General features: G+C 49.3%; 1 pseudogene; it reads left to right on the forward strand.

Moving 5' to 3' along the window:
* The first annotated feature begins 12,724 nt into the window (after nucleotides 1-12,724).
* Nucleotides 12,725-12,844, forward strand: LOC135053211 (5S ribosomal RNA; annotated as a pseudogene).
* The last annotated feature ends 203 nt before the right edge of the window (nucleotides 12,845-13,047 follow it).

Below are 13,047 nucleotides of genomic sequence, written 5' to 3' on the forward strand. Positions count from 1 at the left end.
CCAGTAACTCTAGTCTCCAACTCAGTCTCCAAGTCTTGTGAAGCCCTATTGGACTCCGGAGCTGCGGGGAACTTCGTTTCTTCCATCTGTGCCCAAAGTTTGGGTTTGAAGTTACGGCCTATCGAGCGGCCAATCTCACTGACGGCTATCAATGGGACTAGAATTGCCAAAGGTCTTATAAGGTGGCGCACGGGGCCAGTTAAGCTGCAGGTCGGGGCTCTACATCAGGAAGATTTGGAACTCTTGGTAATCCCAGAAATGTCCCATGATCTGGTTCTTGGAATACCTTGGCTAAAAAGTCATAATCCCCACATCGACTGGAAGTCGTCACAAATTCTGTCCTGGAGTTCCTTTTGTCACACTAATTGTCTTACTCCTGTCTGTCCGCTCCGTGTCACTTCCAAGACGGATGAAGAGCACATTCCGGAGGCATATCAAGGGTACAAGGACGTGTTTTCGGAACAAGCTGCGGACCTATTACCACCTCACAGGCCTTGGGACTGCTCTATTGACCTTGTCCCAGGGAAGACGCCACCCCGTGGTCGCACATATCCTCTGTCTCTTCCTGAGACCCAAGCCATGTCGGAGTATATTAAGTCCAATCTGCTCAAAGGATTCATTCGCCCCTCTTCCTCCCCTGCTGGTGCAGGCTTCTTTTTTGTGAAGAAAAAAGACGGAGGGTTGAGACCATGCATCGACTACTGCGGCCTAAATGACATTACTATTAAGAATAAGTACCCTTTGCCACTAATCACAGAGTTATTTGATAGGGTTCGTGGGGCCCGCATTTTTTCCAAACTCGACTTGAGAGGAGCTTATAATCTTATACGCATCCGAGAGGGGGATGAATGGAAGACTGCCTTTAATACCCGAGATGGGCATTACGAATACTTGGTGATGCCATTTGGTCTTAGTAATGCTCCCGCGGTTTTCCAGGGATTCGTCAATGAAATCTTTCGTGATATGCTGTATCAGAGCGTTGTGGTATATTTGGACGACATATTGATTTTTTCCAAGAATCTTGTCGAACACAGGTTACAAGTCAAAGAAGTACTACACCGTTTACGAGAGAATCATCTCTACGCCAAGCTCTCCAAGTGTACATTTGAAGTAACATCTATTCCGTTCCTCGGTTATGTCATCTCGGGGACGGAGCTTCGCATGGATCCGGAAAAGTTATCTGCCATTCGTGACTGGACTCAACCTCTTTCCCTGAAAGCAATACAAAGATTCCTGGGCTTTGCGAACTACTACAGGAAATTCATTAAGGGTTTCTCCACCATTGTTGCGCCCATTACTGCCCTGACGAGGAAGAGTTCCAATCCTAGTCTGTGGTCCCCGGAAGCCATTTTAGCTTTTTCTCGTTTAAAATTAGCCTTCATGACGGCTCCAGTTCTCAAACAACCAGATTTCGATGAACCCTTCTTCTTAGAAGTTGATGCGTCTTCAGTCGGAGTTGGGGCTGTTCTCTCCCAGTATTCCTCTGATAAGAAACTACATCCGTGTGGCTTCCATTCTCGTAAGTTCTCTCCGGCCGAACGGAACTACACTATTGGAGACCAGGAACTCTTGGCAATCAAGTCTGCCTTGGAAGAATGGAGATATCTTCTGGAAGGGGCTAAACACGTGTTTACTATCTACACAGATCACAAGAATTTGCTGTACATCAAATCCGCACAGTGCTTGAATCCTCGCCAGGCAAGATGGGCACTTTTCTTTTCCCGATTCTCGTTCATTATCAAGTACCGGGCCGGGAGTCTCAATATTAAAGCAGATGCACTTTCTCGTTCACAAGTTTCCTCTGACGAGGATGAACCTCCGGAGCGGGGTTTAATTCTGAATCCAGTTTCTGTCTCTGTTGCTTTAACTACTCCAGCTCCTCCTCCTGGAAGAATGTCCGTACCAGCTAGATTCCGCTCAAGGATACTACTGTGGGTCCATAACTCCAAGTTTTCCGGTCATCCCGGCGCTCAGAAGATGTACAAGTTTCTGCAAAGATCTTACTGGTGGAACACCATGAGGAAGGATGTACAAGATTGCGTTAATTCCTGTCCCCAATGTACACAACACAAATCTCCTCGTTTGCCTCCTGCAGGGTTACTTCGTCCTCTGCCTATCCCTGTGAGACCCTGGACTCACATTTCCATGGACTTCGTCACTGACCTGCCCTGTTCCAAAGGTTTCAACACCGTTTGGGTTATCGTTGACCGTTTTTCGAAGATGGCACACTTTGTGCCCTTGACTGGTCTTCCAACAGCACCGAAACTGGCACTACTGTTTATCCGAGAACATTTTCGTTTGCATGGGTTGCCACAAGAGATTGTTTCTGACCGAGGAGTACAGTTCACCGCCAGGTTTTGGAAAGCCCTTTGTTCGACTCTGCAAATCAAACTTAAGTTTTCGTCTGCTTATCATCCCCAAACAAATGGACAAACGGAACGTGTCAATCAGGATCTAGAGACTTTTCTTCGTCTGTACCTCTCTCCTTCACAGGACAATTGGGTGGAGTTGCTGCCTTGGGCGGAGTTTGCCCACAACCATTTGTTTCATTCTTCCACTGGGGAATCACCATTTTTCGTCAATTACGGGTTCCATCCCCGTGTTCCGGAATTTCCAAGCCTTCCGTTAGTAGAGGTTCCTGCTGTAGTATCCACTCTACGACACTTTGGACAAATTTGGAGGAAGGTTCATGCCAATCTTAAGCAGGTTTCGGCTCGGTACAAGTTCTTCGCAGATAAGAAACGGCGAGCTGCACCTCAATATAAAGTTGGGGACAGGGTATGGCTGTCCACACGGAACCTCCGGCTGAAGGTGCCTACCATGAAATTCGCTCCAAGGTTCATCGGGCCCTACCCTGTGCTAAAAGTCTTAAATCCTGTGGTCTGTAAACTGGGTTTGCCTGCCCATCTTCGAGTACCTAACGCCTTTCATGTTTCTCTACTCCGTCCCCTCGTTCTGAATCGGTTCCACTCAGCACTCCCTAGGTCAACGTCAGTAGTGGCAGAAGCCGGAGCAGAGTTTGAAATCAAAACTATTCTTGACTCCCGTTATCTTCATAAAAAATTACAGTACTTGGTGGACTGGAAGGGTTACGGTCCTGAGGAAAGAAGTTGGATTGGAGCTACTGAAGTAATGGCTCCTCGTCTGATTCGGATCTTCCACTCCAAACATCCGACTAAGCCCGGGAAGTGTCCAGGGGCCACTCCTGGAGGAGGGGGTACTGTTACAAACCTGCAGCGGCCGCGGCGGCCGCGCTTGTCCCTACGGGTGGTCTGGTCTGCCCGGCGCCTCGTTCCCCCTGGCGGTCTCCGGATTCAGTGGCGGGTCGGCGCTGCTCCCCGGCGGCTTCCCGGAAGCAGGGACGCCGCCATCGCAAGTGAGGGCAAGCAGGCGGAGCAGGTCTGACGTCACCTGCCTGCTCCGTCAATCAGGCTGGGGCGGGGAGTTTAAAAGCGGATACCAGGCAGAGATCCGGTGCCTGAGTATCTTCGTTTCTCCTTCGGAAGCTGTGATTCCAGAGCTCCCTCGTCCTGTGCCTCCAAGCATCCTGTGCCTCCAAGCTCGTCCTGTGCCTCCAAGCATCCTGTACCTCCAAGCATCCCGTGCCTCCAAGCACCTCCGTGCCTCCAAGCACCTCCGTGCCTCCAAGCACCTCCGTGCCTCCAAGCACCTCCGTGCCTCCAAGCACCCCGTGCCTCCAAGCACCTCGTGCCTCCAAGCACCTCCGTGCCTCCAAGCACCTCCGTGCCTCCAAGCACCTCCGTGCCTCCAAGCACCTCGTGCCTCCAAGCACCTCCGTGCCTCCAAGTACCTCCGTGCCTCCAAGTACCCTCGTGCCTTCAAGCACCTCCGTGCCTCCAAGCACCTCGTGCCTCCAAGCACCTCCGTGCCTCCAAGCACCTCCGTGCCTCCAAGCACCTCCGTGCCTCCAAGCACCTCCGTGCCTCCAAGCACCTCCGTGCCTCCAAGCACCTCGTGCCTCCAAGCATCTCCGTACCTCCAGGGGCCTCCTAGCACGCCCTGTACTTCCAGCACCTCAGAACCCCAATACCGCGGAGCCTCCGACATCACGGTACCTCTAATATCTCAGTACCCCAGCCTTCAGTATTTCTACGAGTCTTGTCTTACAGGAGACCGTCAAGAACTCCTCTGTGCCTCCCGCCTGCCGACGTAGTCCTGCATGAGGAAGACCTACATCCGGCCATCCCTACTGCGACCCAGTGGCGGTTCCTCTTCCCGGTCATCGGAAGAAGCCCCGAGTCCACAACACTCCCAAACCAGGTCAGTGATAGCGCTACTCACCCATGCCGAAGCAACGGCAGGTCTGAGTAGCGAACCCGTAGTGACATAAATGGATTTTAGTGTATTTTCCTGCTTGCGATCTGCAGGATCCTTTAGGGCTGCCGTGTCAGGAGACGGAAGCGCCACCTTTTTGGATAGACGCGATAGAGCTTTATCCACCGTGGGGGTTTACTCCCACTTTTCCCTGTCCCCAAAAGGAAAGGCAAATGCCACTGGAATTCTTTTGGGAACCTGTGCCTTCTTGTCAGGATTTTCCCAAGCCTTTTCAAAAAGAGCGTTCAGTTCATGAGAGGGAGGAAAAGTGACCGCAGGTTTCTTTCCTTTATACATACAGACCCTTGTATCAGGGACAGCAGGGTCCTCTGTTATATGCAACACTTCTTTTATTGCCACAATCATGTACTGAATGCTCTTGGCCAGTTTAGGATTTAATCTTGCATCACTATAGTCGACACTGGAATCAGAGTCCGTGTCGGTATCTGTATCTGTTAACTGGGTAAATGCACGTTTCTGTGACCCCGAAGGGGTCTGAGCTTGTGACAATGCCTCTTCCATGGATTTCCTCCATGTCTGGCTTTTAGACTCAGATTTATCTAATCTCTTCGTCAACCGAGCCACATTAGCATTCAAAACACTCAACATATTTACACAATCAGCCATCGGCGGTGCCGACCCGGTCACTCCCCCAGCCTTTTCTGTTCCCACTCCAGCCTCCTCCTGAGAAGAGCACTCAGCCTCAGACATGTCGACACACACGTACCGACACCCACAACCACACTGGGGCTATAGGAGACAGACCCACAACGAAGCCTGTTAGAGAAACACAGAGGGAGTTCTGCCAGCTCACAACCCAGCGCCTATCCCGGTTCTGAAGCAAATAAAATACTGCCCAGACCTGCTAGCACTTTTATATGTAAATAAATAGCACCAAATCTCTTGCGCCCCCCCCCCCCCCCCCCTGTTTTGCACCCTGTTACTTCTACAGCAGTGTGGGAGGCCAGTCTCAGCTCTGTAGCTTCTGTGAAGAGAAAATGGCGCTGGTCAGAGCTGTGAGGGCTAAGCCATGCCCCCTTTATGGCGTGCTTCAGTCCCGCTTAATTTCATATTTTTTATACTGGCGGGGGTCTGTAATCAGTGCCCAGGCACGTTATACTCTTTTGCTAGTGGCTAACTTGAGGATAAATGCTGCCCAGGGCGCCCCCCCCCCCTGTGCCCTGCACCCTGCAGTTGCCGTTCTCAGTGTGGGAGCATGGCGCGCAGCGCGGCTGCTGTGCGGTACCTCAACAAGCCGTCTTCTGCCGTCACTGAAGTCTTCTGATCTTCTAATACTCACCCGGCTTCTATCTTCTGGCTCTGCAAGGGGGGTGACGGCGCGGCTCCGGGTACGAGCAGCTAGGCGCACCAAGTGATCGGACCCTCTGGAGCTAATGGTGTCCAGTAGCCTAAGAAGCAGAGCCTTTGAACTCAGAGAGGTAGGTCTGCTTCTCTCCCCTCAGTCCCACGATGCAGGGAGCCCGTTGCCAGCAGGTCTCCCTGAAAATAATAAACCTAACAAAGTCTTTTTTCTGAGAAACTCTGGAGAGCTCCTCAGTGTGCATCCAGTCTCACTGGGCACAGAATCTAACTGTAGTCTGGAGGAGGGGCATAGAGGGAGGAGCCAGTTCACACCCCTTTGAAAGTCTTAAAGTGCCCATGTCTCCTGCGGATCCTGTCTATACCCCATGGTTCTTGAAGCTTCCCCAGCATCCTCTAGGACGTATGAGAAATATATCTATACCTACTTAGACGTAAAAATACTTTTCTCTAACGTCCTAGTGGATGCTGGGGACTCCGTCAGGACCATGGGGAATAGCGGCTCCGCAGGAGACAGGGCACAAAAAGTAAGCTTTTAGGATCACATGGTGTGTACTGGCTCCTCCCCCTATGACCCTCCTCCAAGCCTCAGTTAGGTTTTTGTGCCCGTCCGAGCAGGGTGCAATCTAGGTGGCTCTCATAAAGAGCTGCTTAGAAAAAGTTTTTTAGGTTTCTTATTTTCAGTGAGTCCTGCTGGCAACAGGCTCACTGCTACGAGGGACTTAGGGGAGAGAAGTGAACTCACCTGCGTGCAGGATGGATTTGCTTCTTAGGCTACTGGACACCATTAGCTCCAGAGGGATCGAACACAGGCCCAGCCATGGAGTCCGGTCCCGGAGCCGTGCCGCCGACCCCCCTTGCAGATGCCGAAGTTGAAGAGGTCCAGAGGTCCGGAAACAGGCGGCAGAAGACTTTCAGTCTTCATAAGGTAGCGCACAGCACTGCAGCTGTGCGCCATTGTTGTCGGCACACTTCACACCAGCGGTCACTGAGGGTGCAGGGCGCTGGGGGGGCGCCCTGGGCAGCAATGTATAATACCTTTTTCTATGGCTAAAATACATCACATATAGCCCTTGAGGCTATATGGATGTATTTAACCCCTGCCATATATCGCAAACTCCGGGAGAAGAGCCCGCCGTTTTAGGGGGCGGGGCCTATTCTCCTCAGCACACAGCGCCATTTTCCTGCTCAGCTCCGCTGTGAGGAAGGCTCCCAGGACTCTCCCCTGCACTGCACTACAGAAACAGGGTAAAACAGAGAAGGGGGGCATATTTTGGCGATATTTTTATATATTAAGCGCATATAACAGAAACAACACCTTTTAGGGTTGTTTATATACATTTTTATAGCGCTTTGGTGTGTGCTGGCAAACTCTCCCTCTGTCTCCCCAAAGGGCTAGTGGGGTCCTGTCTTCGATAAGAGCATTCCCTGTGTGTCTGCTGTGTGTCGGTACGTGTGTGTCGACATGTATGAGGACGATGTTGGTGTGGAGGCGGAGCAATTGCCGGTAATGGTGATGTCACCCCCTAGGGAGTCGACACCGGAATGGATGGCTTTAATTATGGAATTACGTGATAATGTTAGCACGCTGCAAAAGTCAGTTGACGACATGAGACGGCCGGAAAACCAGTTAGTACCTGTCCAGGCGTCTCAGGCACCGTCAGGGGCTGTAAAACGTCCCTTACCTCAGTCAGTCGACACAGGTACCGACACAGATGAATCTAGTGTCGACGGTGAAGAAAGAAACGTATTTTCCAATAGGGCCACACGTTATATGATCACGGCAATGAAGGAGGCTTTGCATATCTCTGATACTGCAGGTACCTCAAAGGGGGGTATTATGTGGGGTGTGAAAAAAACTACCTGTAGCTTTTCCAGAATCAGAGGAATTGAATGACGTGTGTGATGAAGCGTGGGTTAACCCCGATAGAAAACTGCTAATTTCAAAGAAGTTATTGGCATTATACCCTTTCCCACCAGAGGTTAGGGCGCGCTGGGAAACACCCCCTAGGGTGGATAAGGCGCTCACACGCTTATCAAAACAAGTGGCGTTACCGTCTCCTGATACGGCCGCCCTCAAGGATCCAGCTGATAGGAGGCTGGAAACTACCCTGAAGAGTATATACACACATACTGGTGTTATACTGCGACCAGCAATAGCCTCAGCCTGGATGTGCAGTGCTGGGGTGGTGTGGTCGGATTCCCTGACTGAAAATATTGATACCCTGGATAGGGACAGTATTTTATTGACTATAGAGCAATTAAAGGATGCTTTTCTTTATATGCGAGATGCTCAGAGGGATATTTGCACTCTGGCATCGAGAGTAAGTGCGATGTCCATATCTGCCAGAAGAAGTTTATGGACGCGTCAGTGGTCAGGTGATGCGGATTCCAAACGGCATATGGAAGTATTGCCGTATAAAGGAGAGGAATTATTTGGGGTCGTCTATCGGATCTGGTGGCCACGGCAACAGCCGGAAAATCCACTTTTTTACCTCAGGTCACCTCCCAACAGAAAAAGACACCGTCTTTTCAGCCGCAGTCCTTTCGTTCCTATAAGAACAAGCGGGCAAAAGGACAGTCATATTTGCCCAGAGGCAAAGGAAGGGGTAAGAGGGTGCAGCAAGCAACTACTTCCCACGAACAGAAGCCCTCCCCGGCTTCTACAAAGCCCTCAGCATGACGCTGGGGCTGTGCAAGCGGACTCAGGGGCGGTGGGGGATCGACTAAAGATTTTCAGCACACAGTGGGCGCGCTCACAGGTGGACCCTTGGATCCTGCAGGTAGTATCTCAGGGTTACAAGTTGGAATTCGAAAAGTCTCCCCCTCGCCGGTTCCTAAAGTCTGCTTTACCAACGTCTCCCTCAGAAAGGGCGACGGTATTGGAAGCCATTCACAAGCTGTATTCTCAGCAGGTGATAGTCAAGGTACCCCTCCTACAACAGGGAAAGGGGTATTATTCCACACTATTTGTGGTACCGAAGCCGGACGGTTCGGTAAGACCTATTCTAAATCTGAAATCCTTGAACCTGTACATACAGAAATTCAAGTTCAAGATGGAGTCACTCAGAGCAGTGATAGCGAATCTGGAAGAAGGGGACTTCATGGTGTCCCTGGACATAAAAGATGCTTATCTGCATGTCCCAATTTACCCTTCACACCAAGGGTATCTCAGGTTCGTGATACAAAACTGTCATTATCAGTTTCAAACGCTGCCGTTTGGTTTGTCCACGGCACCTCGGGTCTTTACCAAGGTAATGGCCGAAATGATGGTTCTTCTACTAAGAAAAGGCGTATTAATTATCCCTTACTTGGACGATCTCCTGATAAGGGCAAGGTCCAGAGAACAGCTGGAAGTCGGAGTAGCACTAACCCAAGTAGTGCTTCAACAACACGGGTGGATTCTGAATCTTCCAAAATCTCAATTGACCCCGACGACACGTCTGCTGTTCCTGGGAATGATTCTGGACACTGTTCAGAAAAAGGTGTTTCTCCCGGAGGAGAAAGCAAGGGAGTTATCCGAACTTGTCAGGAACCTCCTAAAACCAGGAAATGTGTCAGTACATCAATGCACAAGAGTCCTGGGAAAGATGGTGGCTTCTTACGAAGCAATTCCATTCGGCAGATTCCACGCACGAATATTTCAGTGGGATCTGCTGGACAAATGGTCCGGATCGCATCTGCACATGCATCAGCGGATAACACTGTCACCAAGAACAAGGGTGTCTCTTCTGTGGTGGTTGCAGAGTGCCCATCTGTTAGAGGGCCGCAGATTCGGCATACAGGACTGGGTCCTGGTGACTACGGATGCCAGCCTACGAGGCTGGGGAGCAGTCACACAGGGAAGAAACTTCCAGGGCGTATGGTCGAACCTGGAGACGTCTCTTCACATAAATATACTGGAGCTAAGAGCGATTTACAATGCTCTAAGCCTGGCAAAACCGCTGCTTCAGGGTCAGCCGGTGTTGATCCAGTCGGACAACATCACGGCAGTCGCCCACGTAAACAGACAGGGCGGCACGAGAAGCAGAAGAGCAATGACAGAAGCTGCAAGGATTCTTCGCTGGGCGGAAAATCATGTCATAGCACTGTCAGCAGTGTTCATTCCGGGAGTGGACAACTGGGAAGCAGACTTCCTCAGCAGACACGACCTCCACCCGGGAGAGTGGGGACTTCATCCAGAAGTCTTCCACATGATTGTGAACCGTTGGGAAAAACCAAAGGTGGACATGATGGCGTCCCGCCTCAACAAGAAACTGGACAGATATTGCGCCAGGTCAAGAGACCCTCAGGCAATAGCTGTGGACGCTCTGGTAACACCGTGGGTGTACCAGTCCGTGTATGTGTTTCCTCCTCTGCCTCTCATACCAAAGGTACTGAGAATTATACGGCTACGGGGAGTAAGAACAATACTCGTGGCTCCGGATTGGCCGAGAAGGACTTGGTACCCGGAACTTCAAGAGATGCTCACGGAAGAGCCGTGGCCTCTACCGTTAAGAAGGGATCTGCTTCAGCAGGGACCTTGTATGTTCCAAGACTTACCGCGACTGCGTTTGACGGCATGGCGGTTGAACGCCGGATTCTAAAAGAAAAGGGCATTCCAGAGGAAGTTATTCCTACCTTGATTAAAGCCAGGAAGGAAGTGACCGCACAACATTATCACCGCATTTGGAGAAAATATGTTGCGTGGTGTGAGGCCAAGAAGGCCCCAACGGAGGAATTTCAATTGGGTCGATTCCTACATTTCCTGCAGGCAGGATTGTCTATGGGCCTCAAATTGGGGTCTATTAAGGTTCAAATTTCGGCCTTATCGATTTTCTTCCAGAAAGAATTGGCTTCAGTGCCTGAAGTACAAACCTTTGTCAAAGGTGTACTACATATACAGCCCCCGATTGTGCCTCCAGTGGCACCGTGGGATCTCAACGTAGTTTTGGATTTTCTCAAATCCCATTGGTTTGAGCCGCTCAAATCGGTAGATTTGAAGTATCTTACATGGAAAGTAACCATGCTACTGGCCCCGGCTTCAGCCAGGAGAGTATCAGAGTTGGCGGCTTTATCGTACAAAAGCCCATATCTGATTTTCCATTCGGACAGGGCAGAACTGCGGACGCGTCCTCAGTTTCTGCCTAAGGTGGTTTCGGCTTTTCACTTGAACCAGCCTATTGTGGTGCCTGCGGCTACTAGCGACTTGGAGGACTCCAAGTTGCTGGACGTTGTCAGAGCATTGAAAATATATATTTCAAGGACGGCTGGAGTCAGAAAATCTGACTCGCTGTTTATCCTGTATGCACCCAACAAGATGGGTGCTCCTGCGTCTAAGCAGACGATTGCTCGTTGGATCTGTAGCACAATCCAACTTGCACATTCTGTGGCAGGCCTGCCACTGCCTAAATCTGTAAATGCCCACTCCACAAGGAAGGTGGGCTCATCTTGGGCGGCTGCCCGAGGGGTCTCGGCATTACAACTTTGCCGAGCAGCTACGTGGTCAGGGGAGAACACGTTTGTAAAATTTTACAAATTTGATACTCTGGCTAAGGAGGACCTGGAGTTCTCTCATTCGGTGCTGCAGAGTCATCCGCACTCTCCCGCCCGTTTGGGAGCTTTGGTATAATCCCCATGGTCCTGACGGAGTCCCCAGCATCCACTAGGACGTTAGAGAAAATAAGAATTTACTTACCGATAATTCTATTTCTCATAGTCCGTAGTGGATGCTGGGCGCCCATCCCAAGTGCGGATTGTCTGCAATACTTGTACATAGTTATTGTTACAAAAATCGGGTTATTATTGTTGTGAGCCATCTTTTCAGAGGCTTCTTCGTTGTTATCATACTGTTAACTGGGTTCAAATCACAAGTTGTACGGTGTGATTGGTGTGGCTGGTATGAGTCTTACCCGGGATTCAAGATCCTTCCTTATTGTGTACGCTCGTCCGGGCACAGTACCTAACTGAGGCTTGGAGGAGGGTCATAGGGGGAGGAGCCAGTACACACCATGTGATCCTAAAAGCTTACTTTTTGTGCCCTGTCTCCTGCGGAGCCGCTATTCCCCATGGTCCTGACGGAGTCCCCAGCATCCACTACGGACTATGAGAAATAGAATTATCGGTAAGTAAATTCTTATTATCCTCTCATTTTTAAGTATGATCTACATCAATCTCAGTACTATAAGTTTATATAATGTTTATAACTGACTAGTGTGAGGTGCTTATAAGGTTAACTAATTTAGGTTTAAATATGATAGACATAGGGATAGGCTCACAATCTGCCGTCATAATCTATTAACCAATCAGAAAAGCTCCTCTCACATATAAACTTAATCAGAGATCAGGCCCTAACATTGCCCTGTGATCACTTCAGGGACTATTAAAAATCACTTATGTGCATTAACACTTTTTCTGCTCACGACCAACACCGGCTGTATTACTGTATCTCCATTGGTGGAGTATATGAGTGACTATAGATGAGTCCCCCTTTGTTTGACATATGAACTGCTATTTTGTAGCATTGAATGAGAGATTGCACTAATCTCAGCTATAGCTGCCTATGAGTCACTTTGTGACATATGAATTGCTGTTTATGACTGTTTATGAGCTACTTTGTGGCATACCAATTGCTGTTTATGATGAGTCTCTTGTCTCATATATGAATTGCTATTTTTAGCATTAAATGAGAGATCATATTAATCTCAGCTATAGCTGTTTCTAAATAATCCTGGAGCATATGAATTGCTGTTTCCGGAGGATTGCTTTAATTCCAGCCATAACAAAACCCTATGATTTATTACACTCATGTGGTATATTTATGACTGTAATCCTAGGGATCTATGTCAACGTACTGTGTTACCATCAGTGTAGGGCATATATTAATACTCCCTGCACTTTCACATGTATTAATACACATGTGAAAACATCTTCCTGGTTGTAACCACTGTACAAATTATCCATTCTTTCACAAGTGGATCCTTTTATTGCTTAAATTGAGTAATAATATAATATACACTTTTTTCACCTTTTTAACAATTATTAAGGTGTGTTACCACTGTCTATTTAGACGAGAGGTCTAAGCGCAGCAATTTGCGGACATACCCCACTGGAGATGCCCAATCTCATCTGATCTTGGAAGCCAAGCAGTGGAGGGCTGGGTCAGTACTTAGATGGGAGACCACCTTGGAACACCCAGGTACTGCAATTTATGGCTGCATACTAGATCCACTTGTATGCCAACAGGAAGCACCATAGACCAATTGTGCGTCTGAAATTGAGTGCTCCCCAACAAGAGTCTACTGTTTTTCTGCTTCTTTTGTGTTTTCCTTAATACATTTCTGACTCTGGGGAGCACCACTGATGGTTAACCTATATACATGTTATAGGCAAGAAAAAGTCTTTAGGTGCATG

This window comes from Pseudophryne corroboree, chromosome 2, assembly GCF_028390025.1.
Source record: "Pseudophryne corroboree isolate aPseCor3 chromosome 2, aPseCor3.hap2, whole genome shotgun sequence".
NCBI lineage: Eukaryota > Metazoa > Chordata > Amphibia > Anura > Myobatrachidae > Pseudophryne > Pseudophryne corroboree.